The sequence below is a fragment of the Podarcis raffonei genome, chromosome 6 (assembly GCF_027172205.1).
Source record: "Podarcis raffonei isolate rPodRaf1 chromosome 6, rPodRaf1.pri, whole genome shotgun sequence".
NCBI lineage: Eukaryota > Metazoa > Chordata > Lepidosauria > Squamata > Lacertidae > Podarcis > Podarcis raffonei.
This window is the reverse complement of record NC_070607.1, coordinates 44,854,922-44,871,553: the sequence shown is the minus strand read 5'-3', so window position 1 is coordinate 44,871,553 and position 16,632 is coordinate 44,854,922. Positions and strand designations below refer to the sequence as shown.

The 16,632-nt window shown below is 40.5% G+C and overlaps 1 long non-coding RNA gene across 2 annotated transcripts in view; it reads right to left on the bottom strand.

Annotated features, from left to right (window-relative positions):
* LOC128415793 (uncharacterized) overlaps positions 1-16,632 on the bottom strand; it is a 93,736-nt gene that overhangs the window by 20,733 nt on the left and 56,371 nt on the right. Inside the window, exon 3 of one of the 2 annotated variants that reach the window (XR_008331068.1) lies at positions 2,021-2,097. The exons of the other annotated variant lie outside the window; for it this stretch is intronic. This is a non-coding gene — a long non-coding RNA (uncharacterized LOC128415793). The remainder of the gene's footprint in view (positions 1-2,020; positions 2,098-16,632) is intronic. 2 annotated transcript variants of the gene reach the window in all.

Sequence of the window (16,632 nt, the reverse complement as noted above, 5' to 3'; positions counted from 1 at the left end):
GCACAGCCCCCCAGATCCCAGTGCAGCTCCCAGTAGTTCAGGCTGGCTTCACCCTCCCCAGGCTGGATATCTGGAGGTCTCCGCTTACCTCAGCCAATCGCCCAATCCCGCCTGGGAGGCGTTGCCAGGGGATCGGCCAGGTAAGGAGAGGGACCGCCCCGCCCACACAACAGAAGGTGAATCTTACCAGAGGCAACAGGGTTTAGTGAGCAGGGAGAATCTGTGGCAGAAATCAGAAGTGGAAGCAGAAGAGAATGGAGGCCAAGAAGCAGAGACGAGTCAAGCTAGTGAAGAAGCAAGGGTGTCTCCCCTTCCTGCTGCAACAAGCTCCCCACTCCTCTGGTCTCCCAGGACCAGGAGGGGTATGAAGTGGTAAGAGCAAAGGCAGACACAATGATGTAGTCTCTGATTGCGCTGGGGAAAACCCATTACAGGAGGAGATTTAGGTAGCTGTAGGAAGGCAGTCTCCACAACTTGCCTCACAGAGGCAAGACCTCTTGAAGAAGAGTTGCTGTGTTCATTAGGCCTGGCACTCCCAAGCAGATCCTGTTTCTTCTAATAAAGAGTTCACTTACTCCAGACGATTTATTGTTAGTTCACTCCTGGCAGGTGGCCAGATGCTGTTTGACTCCGACTCCCATCTAGCTAACATGGCCAGTGGCCAGGGATGGTGGTGTGTGCGGTCCAACATCTGAGGACCAATGGTTGGGGCAGACTGGTCTAAAGGATTTATCTTATTATGGGAAATTAGCAAAGGAGCTAGAAGACAGGCACTCCTGGGTTTTATCATGTTTTCTGTTTTGTGGTGGTCCACCATGCCACCGCTAAATGAGAGTTCAAATCACATGTCAGTCAACAACAAAGATCACCCTGTCACAATCATGCTCTCCGTTTTTTTATTTCTGGCAATCATAAACTGTACACGATTGCTACACTCTTCTTGTGTGGCTCTCTCTGCCTTTGACAACTGCAGAATAAGGAGATGGAGGTAAGCTTTCCTCATATAAGGGGGGAAAGGTGGAAACCCTAATTGCAGCATGCACTCGCACGGCAATTGTTAACCAACATGTCTGTTGTGTCTTATTGGTGAGGAGAAATTGGAGCTGCGTACAGCTGAGGGTGCAGGGGGCAATTACTTGAGATGCAATCGAGGCCAGGTGCACCAAACGGAGTTAATCACTGAACTCAGGTAGATATTTGAATCCTAAATTGGTAGAATGCCAAAATATCATCAATCAATGCTACAACACTGGCAAAATACCATGATTAACCTAGGAATTTGAAAATCCTTTAATTGACATACATGAAAAGAATTTGAAAGAAAGGATCAGCCTCCTTGCACACTTTAATTGCTCAGATTGTGTGAACAAAAGATGGCTAATGATGATTAAATCACATTCAAGGGTATACTAATCCAAGATAAGCAGTCTTGACAACATGCACCCGAGATAGCTCATTTGATAGGCCACTGGTAGTAACTTCTATGATTTTTGCATATTTTTAACCAACTAATTCACCTAATCCACTCTGTTAATAATGGATTCCTGGGGGGAGGAGCCATGTTGGCTCTCTGGAGAGTATACACAATAGAGTTTTTTTCTATATTGAGAAAGGGGAAGAGTGAATAGATTGTAAATCTTTGTGCTATTTATTGTTCTGCCAATATGTATCACAGCAATATTGTAATATATGCAGGCACACTTATGGATTTTATTTATGTTCAAAGAAGTCAGTTACTTGCACTCGCTGAGACTCGATAGTCTCATTTTACCATTGGGTCTGCTGAAAACCTCTGGAGAATTAAAATTCTCATTAAGTCCACGGGAAAGCAGAATTTAATCAAATGCATTCTAAAGCTCACTGTTAAAAAATATGCAACTATAAATTGAATTTCTCTTAGTAGCTGGCACAGCTCTTCAGCAACAGCTAAAGTCTTTTTTTATTTATTATACTATGAATGCAAAACAGATAAAATTAAATCCTACATCATCAGTAGCTCCAATCTCAATACATTACTTACTAGTGAAACTTTTCTGCAATACCTACAAAAAAACACCATCGTGTGTCATCTTTCCAAGCCTTAAGGAACATCCTAATCTGAAATTGAAAGATAAATATTGCAGTTATGAGTCTTTCTGTCATGACTCAAATAATTTTAAAATTGCTGAGATGTATTCCTCTAACAATGGTAAAATGGGTCTAATGCAGGATAAAATGGCAGTTTTAGTCTCAGTAATTTTGATAGCAGCTTGTAATTTTCATGTACTTGTTACATTTCTCAGATCGGCAAAGATTACAAGAGAACACTTTCCCATAAGGGAAAAAATATCCCATTTTACTGCTCATATTCTTTACACACAGTATACTTCAGCTTTGAGAATGATGAGGACTTTTTTGAGTGTGGTGTTTGATGCTATAAATATAACATTGGACCATTTGGCACTGGAACAGATTGCATGAAATTAAGATGTTGTTAGGAGCCACCTGGCCAGTTCTAAACCAACCTGAACTGGGATTTTTTTGTTTACATTGGTAGTTTCTTAAAAAATCAGCCTTAGCGTTATTTACAATTTGTACGTAACTTAATTAAGTTCTGCAAATGAGTACTGTATTGGAAAGTGACAATTCTGTTCTCCCGATTAATAGTGCTTACTGCGTTCCTTTGTACCAAGAGCTGCATTCTCCTCAGGATTCTGCATGGTAAATGTCACAATGATTCCTGTTTTGTCTCTCGCAGAGGTTATTTCAACTTTTACAGGTGAACAAAAAGATATGCAATACTTTTTTGCTTATCGTGAATGGGAAACCTGCACTTGGTGTACTTCTAGCTGTCACACCACTGTTCATAGCAGAAGAGCTTTGGAGAAGTGGCCTACTTCATATTAACCCTGATGGAACAATTGTCATTCTCAGGACTAGTTACTTGTGCAGGGATCCCAAGCAAAATTCCCAAGAAGTAGTAAGTGCTACTTGGTGGCCCCTCCCTTCCAAGGACATCTGTTCAGGGTTTAGGTCCACCACCCAACCCAAGGCCGGAATCATACAGCTCCTGGGGAAATATAGTTTGCTCCCTTTTCCAAAGAATGACACATTTTCAAATAACTAGGTGCCTTAAGCCTTGTTCAGATGTTTTTCCTTGTAAACAGCAGGAAAAGAACTCAAGAAGGTGCCAAAGTAAGTAGAAATACAGTGTAAAACCATTTCTCACACACGTTCAAGAACCAGGCTTACAACCAGGTAAACAGGTATAGGATTGCAGCCCAAGATTCTAAGCGTTATAGCAATAGCCAACAGGCTGGGAAAGCATATTCACATGTGGAGTTCACTCAGAAGGCCCTGTTTTCAATCTATTAGTGTTATAGTTCATTTCTTTTTCATATTAGCAAATCACCAGCTTACAAACTATTTAAAATTCAAAGTGGAGGAAGCTTAAAAAATACAACTGAAGTTTTTCACTGCTTTGCATAAAACTTTGGAGACACTGAGAAAAGGCTATCCATGACCCTAATATATAAAGAGGATTATTAATGTCCCACATTTTTGGTTCCCTGCTATTAATTTAAGACCAGATCACTAGATTTGGTGCCCCAGTTAACAGGACCATGTTACTGAGATAATAGTGAATTATTTTTATCCTCCCTCCCCCCCTTTATTTAAACTCTCTGAATGTGAAGCAATGGGGATAAACCCAACCATGCTGTCCTTACGGAGAGAATGAAACCATCACATAACAGCTCCTGCACATAGTTTTCTGTCAAATCTGTCCCTTGTTGCCATTGTAATAGTCATCGGCAGTGCAATCCAGTAAACATTGCTCCCAAGTAACCTGAACAGAAATCGGGTAGAGAGATAGGTATAGGGTGTGTGTGTGTGTGTGTGTGTGTGTGTGTGTGTGTGTGTGTAGATGTGCAGACCTTCCATGTGTCCCTATTTTCCAGAAGCCATCCTGATTTCTGATTTGATCCTGGAATGTCCTGCTTTTCCTTAGGATGTCCCTAATTTCATCGAGAAATATTGGAGGGTATGGAGTTATGCGACCCTTGAGCCAAGGAGATAAATAACTATACAACCTTTAGTAGACATCTGAAGGCAGCCCTGTATAGGGAAGCTTTTAGTGCTTAATGTTTTATTATGTTTTTATATATGCTGGAAGCTGCCCAGAGTAGCTGGAGCAACCAAGTTAGAAGGGCGGGGTGGTGTTGTTGAATAGAATGTCCCCATTTTCATCAGGAAGTGCTGCAGCGAGTGCTGCAGAACATAACTTGCTTTCTATATTGCATCCTTGGTAATCTGTGTGGCCTCCTTTGGTACATGTAACAAACTGTGCTGTAGATAGTTACACTTCTTAGAAAGTTTATTTCCCATTTTGGGAAATATTTTATTATTATTTGTAAACGAATGTTAAATTTACTAATCACAGCCCTTTATTGGGGAAATCTGGTAGTGTCAAAATTCTCTACTAAACAGAAAATAAGGACTAACTCACATATTTAATTCTAAGACTTACAGTGTATAGAGATGTCTGCTCAGAAGTAAGCCCCACTGAGTTCTGTTTGAGCTTACTCCTGGATGTGTATAGGATTGCAGTCTTATTTCTTTTGTCATCCTGGACCCAATGTGGAAGCAATGGTTTGAATATCCCAGCATGGTCATGGAACACTGATTTATTGCAGTGCTAGACACAATATTTTTGAAGTGTTTGTAGTGGTTCACTATTAAGGGTTGGACTCAGGATGAAACATTCAGACAACTGCATTACTACCTCACCTTTAAATTCTGAGTTGGCATAAAGAGTCACTTTAATTGCCAAATGGAAAACACGGCTCAAAAGTGGTTATATGAATGGCTCTCACTGTTACAGAGACACTTTGTGTGCTGATTCAGGTGATGTTTTCAAGAATGTAGTGAAACATTTTGCTTGCATTATGTTCTATCAGGACAGAAACCCATTTTAAAAAGCAAACAACACAGCACGGAAACTCTGAACTGTTGTCTGCCCACCTAAGGAAGGAAACAAGTCTTCCCCACATGTAATTAGAATTAAAATGTCTGTGCCAACTTTCACAGTCTAGCCATTGCAGCTTGTCCTACCCCATCTTTCCTGTTTTAATGCTTTAAGAAATACATTTTAATCCCTAGAAATACATTTTAATCCCTAGCAATCAGAATATGTGTCAAGAGAAGATATCATTGACCAGAATTCACACCTTAAGGAAATGTACTCTATGTTGGACTGAAGAGAGCATCCCCATTGTTCAACATAAATTATCATTCATGCATAGTATTTATTTTTAATTTAAAATCTAAAACAGTGAATAATTAAGTACCACAGAGAATACTAATATGCTGAACAAAGTGGTGCTAAATGGGACTTCTTCTGCAAGCTTTCGGTGAGCCTCTTCCCATTACTATAAAAAGAGGTTCTACCGGGTATTTGCATAGTACATTGGGTAAGCGGCATTAACACAAAATGAAGTGATTTTTATTTATTAATAGTTTTCCCTTCAAATCCAATAAGTTTCCTGAATTTGTGAAACATTAAAATGCAAAATGCACAAAACAAAAACAATATTAATGAAAACTTTGAATTATTAAAATGTACGGCCACTAATTATTGATCTGATGCTGTTCTATATAAAGGCAACATGCTTGGCTGCACAGAAATATTTGAAGATCATTAATATACATGTGTTTATTTTGCTGAGCCTAAATTGGAAGTGGTAGATTATTCCTATTGTCTAACAAATTAGGAAGTGTGACAGTTACTGCCATGCAGGCATGATGTACAATTTCTTTCCCCATCTACTTATTAATTTCTGTCAAATTAAAACTAAAATACCATTGCAAACCTTGAAGAGCAATAATATGAAAACTAAATGTGAATAGCTATTAGGAAAACGTACTACTTCTGATTGCTCCAGGCAAACACACACAGAGAGGAAAGGAGCAAGAAAGAAAACTAAACTCTGTATTTGTATAAGTAAAAGGGGGGGGACTCTTTGAGGAGCTGCTGCCAGATCAAACTTAAAACCTTGTCAAAACAACATTTATACTGTGGGGAAATTCTGAAATCTTAGTCCATCCTCCTCCCCTTTCAGGTTTCCCCTTAAAACAAAAACCAAAGTGAAATTCAGTTCACTATAGAATTGCCAATGCATGGTTTCACTCCGAGGACAGATTAATAATTTCTTATCTTGTTTCAGCTGAATTTCATGACCAAGATATCCTGTAATTTTACACCTCCTCATGATGACCTTTCTACTGTACTTATTTCACCAAATATCACTGGCAACATTCTTTCCATTCCAGCAACCTTCAGGATACATGGATCTCGATATTACTTTGGAACGGCTACACTATGAAGCCCTCCGTAAATAATTGATGACATGTAGCTCATTCATTGTGAAATTCTGAAGAGTCCTAATACTGGCAGAGAGCATTCATCTTTAATGCATTTTGTATAACTCAAAGTTAACCTTTAGAGAAGGTACATGCTTCCTTTCTATGAATCCCCAAATCAGCTTTTCTAATCTTACACTGGATAATCACATATATCTCTCAGAGCAATAGCTGAGCTCACGCTGTGAGTTTGACTTCCAAATATAAAGCGTTACAACAAAATGCATTTTTGGTGTAAGCTGAAAGAACCTGGCAACTGGTCCCAAAAATCCTTTGTTAACGCTTCAAGAATGCGTTTCTGCTACAGTGACATCGGCTAAGCTTTTATTCCCTGGGCAGCTCCATTCTTGGTTACTGTGAAGAGCAGTTTATTAGCAGGCATTTATCCTACTACCATCACAATATTTCACTAAATATCTGAATTGATAGAAACGCCATCAAACATTGCAGACTTACCCAGCCAATGAAGTTATCAGGTCCTCATGACTGACCACTGAACAAACCAAACAAAATGGCTGAAGCATATCCATGGAAAGGCAAAATCTAGTTGACCTATACAGCTGTTCAATCAGGTCACGTGATTCCATATTAGCCAGAAATAAGTTAGAAAGATCTTAATTGTTGCAAACAGGCTTTGTGGACTGGTCAAAATACTGTTTGTAACACTCATAATTTGCAGCAATGTCACACAAACAAATCAAGAACAAAAATTGCATTGCTCCAGTAAGCATACATAGCTTACATAGCCACATGTATAACACAAATATTGGCAGCATGTTATCAAGGAATTAAGCATTCAAAGGAAATTCTGGAAATCCATGTACTCATTTCACAGACAGGAAACACTGGAGCTGAGAATTTCAAGTCTGAAGGACAATCGGTCAGTACTGAGGAACTCAAAACCTATGTAAAGAAGATCTCCCAGGGAACTGAACCAAGTTGCAAGCTTCAGGTCAAGCAATCCATGGAGAGAAGTCAAAGCCCATGCAAATATATTATTCCTCTATTCATTCCCTCTTTCTCTCACACACATTACATGCAAACACACGCATCCCACTTCACACTTGCTCACGGTTGTGTCCCATTAACCATGGTTTGTCAGTTTGGACAACATGACAGGTGGTGGTTAAGCAAAAATGGGAGTAAAAACTTCTGAATGTCTTGTGGTATTGTTAGAAGCAGAGAAGAGTGTGGTGTTTGCCTCCTCAAATGGGTCATAAGGAAAGGGTTAAAATGGGTGTGATGTGATTGGCCAGTGAGAATGCAAGGGGGGAATAAAAGTTGAGTTGAGTTGAGGTTTGGGAGTTGAAGAAGGAAGAGGGAGGTTTAGGTGTGGGTTGGTAGAGTTGTATTGTGAGAGAGTGAGAGGAATTGTTAGGTGGAGTCAGATAGATAGTTGGAATAATCAGTTTGGAGTTGTTAGGAACTATGATTAAGAAACTGTCAAGAAAAACTAACTGAAACCATAAGCTTGTTCCTGCATTTAAAAATAAACTTGATTATTTGTTTATGTTAACAACTGACTGGACTCCGTGGGTCCCCATGAGATACGGGGTGGTAGCAGCGGAAAAAGCAATCGCAGTGGCGGCACAGAGTCAATAGACCGTCAAACGTCCGGGGGCCTGTGTGTGATCGCCACAAAGAGTTTGAGACCTGTTGCAGCTTGTTCATGCCATGTTAATTTACCGTTTAGTGTGGTGTCTGAATGCACCCTTTTACACAGAGAGACAGACAGATATATGCCACACACATTTACTCTTGTATGTATACAGTGGTACCTCGAGTTACAAATGCCTCAGGTTACAAACTCTGCTAACCTGGAAGAGTTACCTCGAATTGAGAACTTTGCCCCAGGATGAGAAGGGAAATCGTGTGCCGGGGGCGCAGTGGCAGCAAGAGGCCCCATTAGTGAAAGTGCACCTCTAGTTAAGAACAGTTTCAGGTTAAGAACAGACCTCCGGAACAAATTAAGTCCGTAACTAGAGGTACCACTGTATATACTTTGTCGTGTGAGGAGGACAGTGGCTGGAGCAGAGCTGCCCAGTTTCCTCTGCTTTTCAGCAACTCACCACTTATCCTCTTGAAAGCCCCATATGAAACTCTATGCCAGTGCAACTCAACCACCTCTCCACAGCGCAGAGTTTCTACTGCAGCACCAGTTCTACTTACCACCATTTGGGGGCATGCATATTGCTACCCCAAGAAGCCATCAAGCCAGCCAGCCACGGCTCAGGATAATGGCTATTATCAGGTACAGAAACTATTTCAAACTTTGCACATATATCAATGAACACACAGACACGCTTCATTCCTGCTATTTATCTCTCAGCTCATTTTTCTAGAGACTTTTCATATTAGTAAGCAATGTCCTAAATTTCAGTTGGCTCACTTCATTGCACTTGCTCATCACATGTGTACTGAGAGTCTTTGTCTGCCTGGGTTTTATTGCAAATACATGCTATTATTTGACCACAAAGGGTATACTCTGCAGGTTAAAATAATAATCATGTAGTATAAAATAAATACGAATAATGGTAGTAAATGTCTGTAGGTAAAAATATTCCTGATCAATTGCCTATGCTTTTTTAAAGCTAGAGATGCAGGAAGTATAAACAAGGCATGAGTGAAAAAGCATGCTGCCTTATTAACATTTCCCCTAAACAGGCACAAAACACTGCATCCGCTAATATTGTCTTCTAGACCTTGTTTTTTATATATTTTCTTTTATTTATTGAGACCACTTCTTAGTCATCTTTCCAATTGAGCGGGTGCTCAATGCAGTGTAGGAAAACAATTTAAAATCCAAAATTTGAGGACATTTGGCTCAAATTCCAGAATAGCTGTTGGGAGTATTGAGTGAAGGTGTGTGGCGGGTGGCTACATAGCAAAGTGTTTGCAGGATTTCTGTTCTATGAACAACAAGTTAATTAAACTTGCAAACATGCATTTTTAAACTTCTTTTATTGAGTGTCAAATGAAAGCTGGATGAACGCTGAAGCTATCTCAGCAAATGACAACGTAATCAATAGACTGCTTTCTTTCTCCTCCCTTATTTACTGCAGCTTTTTCTCAGACAAAAGATTTCCAGAGCAGCTGACAAATATTAAAAAGAAACAAAGGAAAGAGATGGTAACAAATATCTAAGAAGCTGAGAAAAGGGCCTATGGTGATGATTTTAACACTTTATTCATTATTAATATTATTAAAATTTGTAATTCATCCAAAGATCTCAGGGTGGTTCCCAGCATTAAAATACAGAATAAAACCACAAAGTATATAATAAAAACAAGGACAGAAATAAAACAAACTACTTCTCAGTAGTAGAGCGCAGCCTGTGGAATGCCCTTCCATCAGATGTCAAAGAGATAAACCACTATACAACTTTCAGAAGACATCTGAAGGTAGCCCTGTATCAGGAAGTTTTTTATGTCTGGTGGTTCGTCATGTTTTTTATATTCTGTTGGAAGCCACCTGCAGTGGCTGGGGCAGATGGGCAGGGTATAAGTAATAGAAAATAATCATTAATATTATTATCACACCTCCCACAAATATATTTATAAGGACATAGACTATTAATTAGCCCAAGGCCTGGTTGAAGAGTAACATTTTTTTCTGGTGCCTAAAGATGTATATTGAAGGTGCCAGACAAACCTCCCTAGGAAGGGCATTCCACAACTGGGGAGCCACTGCAGAAAAGGCCCACTCTCATGTTGCCACCCTCTGGACCTCTCATGGAGGATGCATGCAAAGAAGGACCTCAGATTGTGATTATAGGGTCTGGATCAGTTTATATGGGAAGAGGCGGTCATTGAGGTATAGTGGTCCTGAGCCATTTAAGGCTCTATAGGTCAAAAGCAGCTCTTTGAATTGGTCCTGCACAGCCAGGGCAGGATCGGTGTAATATGTTCAAACCAACTTGCCCAGGTGAGCAACCTGGCTGCCAAATTCTGCACCAGCTGAAGTTTCTGAACCATCTTCAAAGGCAGCTCTACATATAATGCATTGCAGTAATCTAATTTAGAGGTTAAGGGACGCGGGTGGCGCTGTGGTCTAAACCACTGAGCCTCTTGGGCTTGCCGATCAGAAGGTTGGCGGTTCGAATCCCCGAGATGGGGTGAGCTCCCGTTGCTCGGTCCCAGCTCCTGCCAACCTAGAAGTTTGAAAGCACATCAAAGTGCAAGTAGATAAGTAGGTACCGCTCCAGCGGGAATGTAAATGGTTTCGGTGTTCCGTTGCACCAGAAGTGGCTTAGTCATGCTGGCCACATGACCTGGAAAAACTGTCTGCAGACAAACACCGGCTCCCTTGGGTCCTTTACCTTTTACCTTGTTTAATTTAGAGGTTACCAGAGCATAGACAAAAGAAGTTAGGCCATCCTTATCCAGATGGGGCACAGCTGGGCCACCAGCCTAAGCTGGTGAAAGGCACTCTGCACCACTGAGGCTACCTGAGCCTCAAACGACAACAAAGGATCCAGAAATACCCCATCAAGAGCAGGCGGCCTCCCAGGTCTCAAGCTATTTACAGCTTTAAAGGGCTATTTAGGGCTTTAACCAACATTTGTGTTCAAAAATGCAGTGGTAGCCAGTGTTTTAGTTTCAGGACTGATGAGATATGTTTCCTTCAACTGGTCCCAGTGTATGATCTTGCCTCTGTACTTTGTCTCAATCAAGGGGTCTTCAAAGATAGCCCACATACAATGCATTACAGTAATCTAAATTAAATTAAAATTAACTATTGCCAGAGCATGTGCCTTAGCATTCTCTATTCAGAAACTGTCTCAGGTGACTGGTGCTAGTGAAGGTATATCATGCCATTGAAACCACTTGACTCCCCAGATAAGGCTAAATCAAAAAGGACCCACAATCCACGAGCTTGATCTTTGAGTCCTGCCTAGGATAGGCTGAACACCAGTTTTCAAATCAGACAAACCACTCACTAACAATAGCTCAATCTTTTATAGTGCAAGCTTCAGTTCCTTGGCCCTGTTCCAGCCCATTACTGCTTCCAAACACAAACTTAGCATCTCACTTGAAGCAGACAAAAAGGAGAGATGGAATAGAGTAACATCAGTTTAACACTGCTTCACCTAAAATTCCCCAGATGACCTCATAGAGCCATTTCATGTAGAGAGTCAAACAGCTTACAAGACAAAACAGTTTGATGGCATGCCACAGCATGAGTCATGGGATCAAATCACTGAGCTAGTAGTCCCTATGGAAATGACTGTTCAGATAATAGTGTGATGACTGGAGCACAGTGTCCCCAATTCCCCTCCTGGACAGTCCCCAACTTTGCTGATTGTGCAAGGTTTTAAATCACTCAGGGTGGCTCCCCACTTCAGAATTTGGCCTTGTGGAGAGCTCTAACCTGGAGAGTGACAACATAGCTTCTCCTCAGTGTTTGTTTACACACAAGAAGACTGAATACCTACCAAGGGGGGTTAGGTACCATACACATCTGAGTCACATGACCTCTGGCAGCATCATTTACTTACTTTCTGGGCTGGCCCATTGGCAATGCAATTATCAAAGCACTCTGTCATGGTTGCAAACAGTTATTCAGTGTGTCCCCACAGACAGAAGGCATCAAAGGCCATACAAATTAGACTTCACTCTGTAGCATCAAGGGTATTATTTTGTTTTGCTGAATGTTCTCTGGTGTTTTAGAGTATTTCTTACCTGTTACATCTTGTTAGCTCCATGCCCAATCCTCTACCACTGTCTCCATGGAAAGGAGGGTATGCTCTTCAACTTGATGGGTCATCAGCAATTATCCAGGCTTGCTATGCTTACGTGCTAAGCCTCAGTTCACTCTAGCAAGGCTTAACCACCACTATCCCTCTTCTGTGAGAGAGGGAACAATGGTATGTCAGGCTAAGATTCAATCCAGTTATGCCAGACACCAGGCCCAGTTTTAGTCCTAGGGCACTTTAAGGTAGAAGGAGAGCACTTCGCCATTCTAGAATATCCCAGAAGGAATCCCATCCCCACCCCCACCCCAAAAAATCAGTAGGGTAAAAATAATTACAAACATTCAAAAATGTTGCTGAAATTTAAAATGTCATATTCAGTGACAGTTATTGGGATCCAATGGGACGACGATTTTTACACCTCTTTCCCCCTGCCCTCTTAAAAGTACAACATTCATTGAATTCTAAGAGGATAAAATTGCAGTATTTATTTATGGAATCTTATTCTGCCTTATCCCTGAAGTCTCGGGACATATAACATTAAGAACACAATCAAAATGCTAGTAGTAAGCTGTGGCAGTGGTTGTATATATTTAAAAAATGTATAGCTTGTGTAGCTCCTTAGAGACAAATGTCATATTATAAGGCAGTAAGATTTCATACACGTTGAGTCTACTTCATTGGATGCCAGAAAATGGAGTTATAGCAACAAGGCTATAGAAACAGTCACTCGATTTCTGGTAAACAGATGAGGTAGGCTGCAGTCTGCTTGTGGGCTCCCCATAGGTATCTGGCTGGCCACTGTGAGGAAAAGATGCTGAATTGGAGGGACCTTTGGTCTGATCCAGCAGAGCTGCTCTTGTGTTCTTATGTTCTAATTTAAAACAAAAACCTGAATTTCCCCCCTTACAATAAAAAAAAATTAAGTCTCAAATGTGTCTCATGACTCACATATTCAGAACAAAAATCTTAAAATGCTGCTTAAAAAAAACAACTACTAGCACAATTCCCTTCTCATTATTGTTCATAAAGTGAATAAAATAATCTTATATCACTTAGGGGATATACTCTCCTATACCACAAAGTTAAACTGGTGTGTAGAACAATCCTGTCCGGGTTTACATGCCAACCAATTCCACTGTGTTCAGTGGGACTTACTCCTTAATAAGAGCTGGTTTCCTTGATACAATAATGCAAGCTATGGTTTACTGGTACCATGAGAAGAGCTTATTGCTGCTTTGTTCCTCTCTGGTCTCTTTCACTCCTGCGCCACATTGAACTCAGTGTTGACTGAACCCAGACTTGTGATTGAGGTCTCTTCTCATGTGCTGTGAGCTGTAGCCAAGGTTTGTTCTTGGCTACAGCTTGCAGTTAGTGAGAAGAGAGCTTAACCACAAGTCCCAGTTCAGAAGACATGCTAAGCCAACTTTTGCTCAGGACAGCACAGCAGTAAAAAGAAGCAGGGAGGAGCAAAGGCTTCAGGTTCACATAATCTTATTAAGCCATCATTTCGCTCACCACACCGTGCAAACCAACTCCAAGAGTTTTTAGGACCAAAGCCTTTATAACCATTCAATCTCTACAGGCAACTCTGGGAACTGCAGGTCTACTCAGAAGCAAGTCCCATTAGGTTCACTGGGACTTACAAGCAAGTGTGTGTAGGACTGCTACCTTGCAGACATATACATCTATTATATTTCTCTCTGCATTGTAGAATTATAGAAGTCACTTCCTATTTTTGGAAATGCAATAAAATAGGAAATGGGTGGAATGTCATTCAATACTACACATGCATTGTATGTTCTTCTGGTAAAGCATTTGATTCTATTATCTGCATTAGGAGAAGATTAAAACTGCACTAATTTGTGACGTGGGAGAGGTTCCCAGTAAAAGCTTCCATAATACATTTATGGCATATCTTCTACTCTCTCTAATGTGCCATCTAGCCATGAGACCCCATTAAGCCCTTGAAAGCTTAAATGCCCATGAATTCGATTAGAAGGGGAGAATCGTTTTAGTTTGTAACAAGAAAAGGGGTTTGTACATATGTCTCTTTAATAGGATTTTCTTTGGAACTAATCAGATAGCAACTTGTTATTAAAGGTTAAGATCATTTTTCCAAGAAGTATGTGTACCAACAGCATCTGAAATTTCAACGTCAGTTGCATCGTTCCATCCCCTGCTTTGGTTTACACATGACTATATTAGATTTGCTGATGATATAATGAAATGACACTGCAGTGGCTAGAATGAAGGAGGGTGCAGCTGTTTTATTACAGAATATTCTTGGTGCCTTAGATGGACAGATTTAGACAGTCTAATGGACTGGAAACATTAGACAGGAAATTTTAAATACCTTTGTGGATCTTTTTCCTCTCTCTCTCTCTTTTAAAAAAAGCTGCTTTAGCATCAGCTCACCTGGTACTTACATTTTCTGTCTAGATTACAAATTTTCTATTCCTGCCAGTAAGAATCTTTAGGAGTTTGATTCCCATACACTATTTTGTGCTGAGCAAGTCTCCTTCATCGATTCAGGCCCTGTAACCATGGCCTCTTATGAACACTATTGACTGCAACAATCTCTGACTACCCAGCCAGGATTGCTTGTTATTATGAAGTGCAGTTGTTTCTTGTCAGCACTACACATCTTGAGCATGGACCCTCGCTCTGCTGCTGCGGCACCCTGTACCATTCAACCGTGAATTAACAAAGGTGACCTTGTGACAGATAGGAACTGCAATACTTTTTATTTGAGTTGGTTTATTAAACTTGCATCATGCCCTTTTGATATGATTGACTTGCAGTAAGTACAAACCTTGCAAACTCATTAAGAGGGCCTTGGCTACACGAGTCCCTCAGCCACCCAGTGCTCCTACTGTGCCTTATTATGTCTTCTGCATCTATGCTTGCTTGCACGATTACCACACCCAAGATTCTGCCTGCCCTGTGTTTTTGTTTCTTCATCTTGCCAGTTTTGTCTAGACCACCTGTCTTTAGATGGGTTTGTGGCACCTTGCTCTGTGTTTTTGGTCTTTTCTATTGGCACTTCTTTCAGCACTTGGTATTTGTTGGTGGTTTTGATAGGTGCATGTAGGCACATGCATGAAGGAGTGCATCCCTTGCTATATTGGTATGAGAACATGGAATAGCCCCTTGATGCCAAAATACTATGTGATATTTGAATATTTTTGTTGCAATTGCTTTCCCTATACATGTGTTATGGTTAGAACATAACAGGCTTTTTCAGCTACTGCCATTATGGTTTTGATTACGGGGGCACCTTAGCTGGAGGAGGGGAAAGTCAGTTGGGGTCCATAAGATGGAAGGAGACATAAGCTCATACAGAGATGAACCCGAAAAGAAAGGGATCAAGAGCTGAGCTTATCGAACTATGTAAAAAGCTATATCAAGCTGGAATATCAATCTATCAGAGGTTACTAGAGAGAACTTCAAAACTACTATGCAGTGGAGAGTCTACGTAGTACCAATTTGCCATGAATTGTGCATTTGAATCCGCTTTGCTTATTTCTTTTCTCCTGTGGCAGTATTCACAATGATTCACTCATTGTTTCAGCCACTTAAATTATGCTTATCTCGTTTCAAAAACAGATGTAGCTTGCGCTTACTAAGAAAATTAATATCTACATCACACACCAAATGCTGCAAATCTACAAATCCATAAAAGCATAGGGTAGAATGAGGAAACAAATTCAGAACCATCTTGGGTGATTTAGGCTGCAATCCTATGCATGCTTACCTGGCGGCAACAACAGGTGTCAATCTGCATCATAATGCTTATCTGCATAGGGAATGTGAATTTCCTTTCAGGGGTCTTTGTTGTATGTAGCTAAAACTGGATTGAATCTCTATACAGTCTGATAGTAAGAGCTGTTTGGCAGTGGAACAGACTCCCTTGGGAGGTGGTGGGCTCTCCTTCCTTGGAGGTTTTTAACAGAGGTTGGGTGACCATCTGTCATGGATGCTTTAGCTGAGATTCCTGCATTGCAGGGGGTTGGACTAGATGACCCTTGGGGTCCCTTCCAACTCTATAATTCTGTGATTCCCCATGTATCCACAAATGACTATGTCCCTAGAAGCACTGCTATCTAAAATGTTATATTAATGTTTTAGATGTCCCAGCCATTTGGATGAATGAAATTGCACACTTTTATAATTGCCACAGTCAGAGATTACAGCTGGATTTTGTTGGTTTTGTTCCATAAACTAGCAGCAGAATGATCAGAATTCCCACATCTAATTGATGGAGAGGCTATGGACTCTGCATTGGTGTAAAGTGAAATTGTTAATGAGAAATTAGGGCTGCAGTCCTATATACACTTTCCTAGGAGTAAATCCAACTGAACTCACTTGGGCTTACTTCCAAGCAACCATGCATAGGATTGTACTGTTAGGGTATCTGTACTGAGGAAAAAAGATATAGGAGCTATTAATACTGAAAAATTGTATTGTTTAATTAGCAAATGCTAATTGCACAATGGAATATTCAGTGCAAGAGCAAAATATCATGTGGTAAGAGAAGA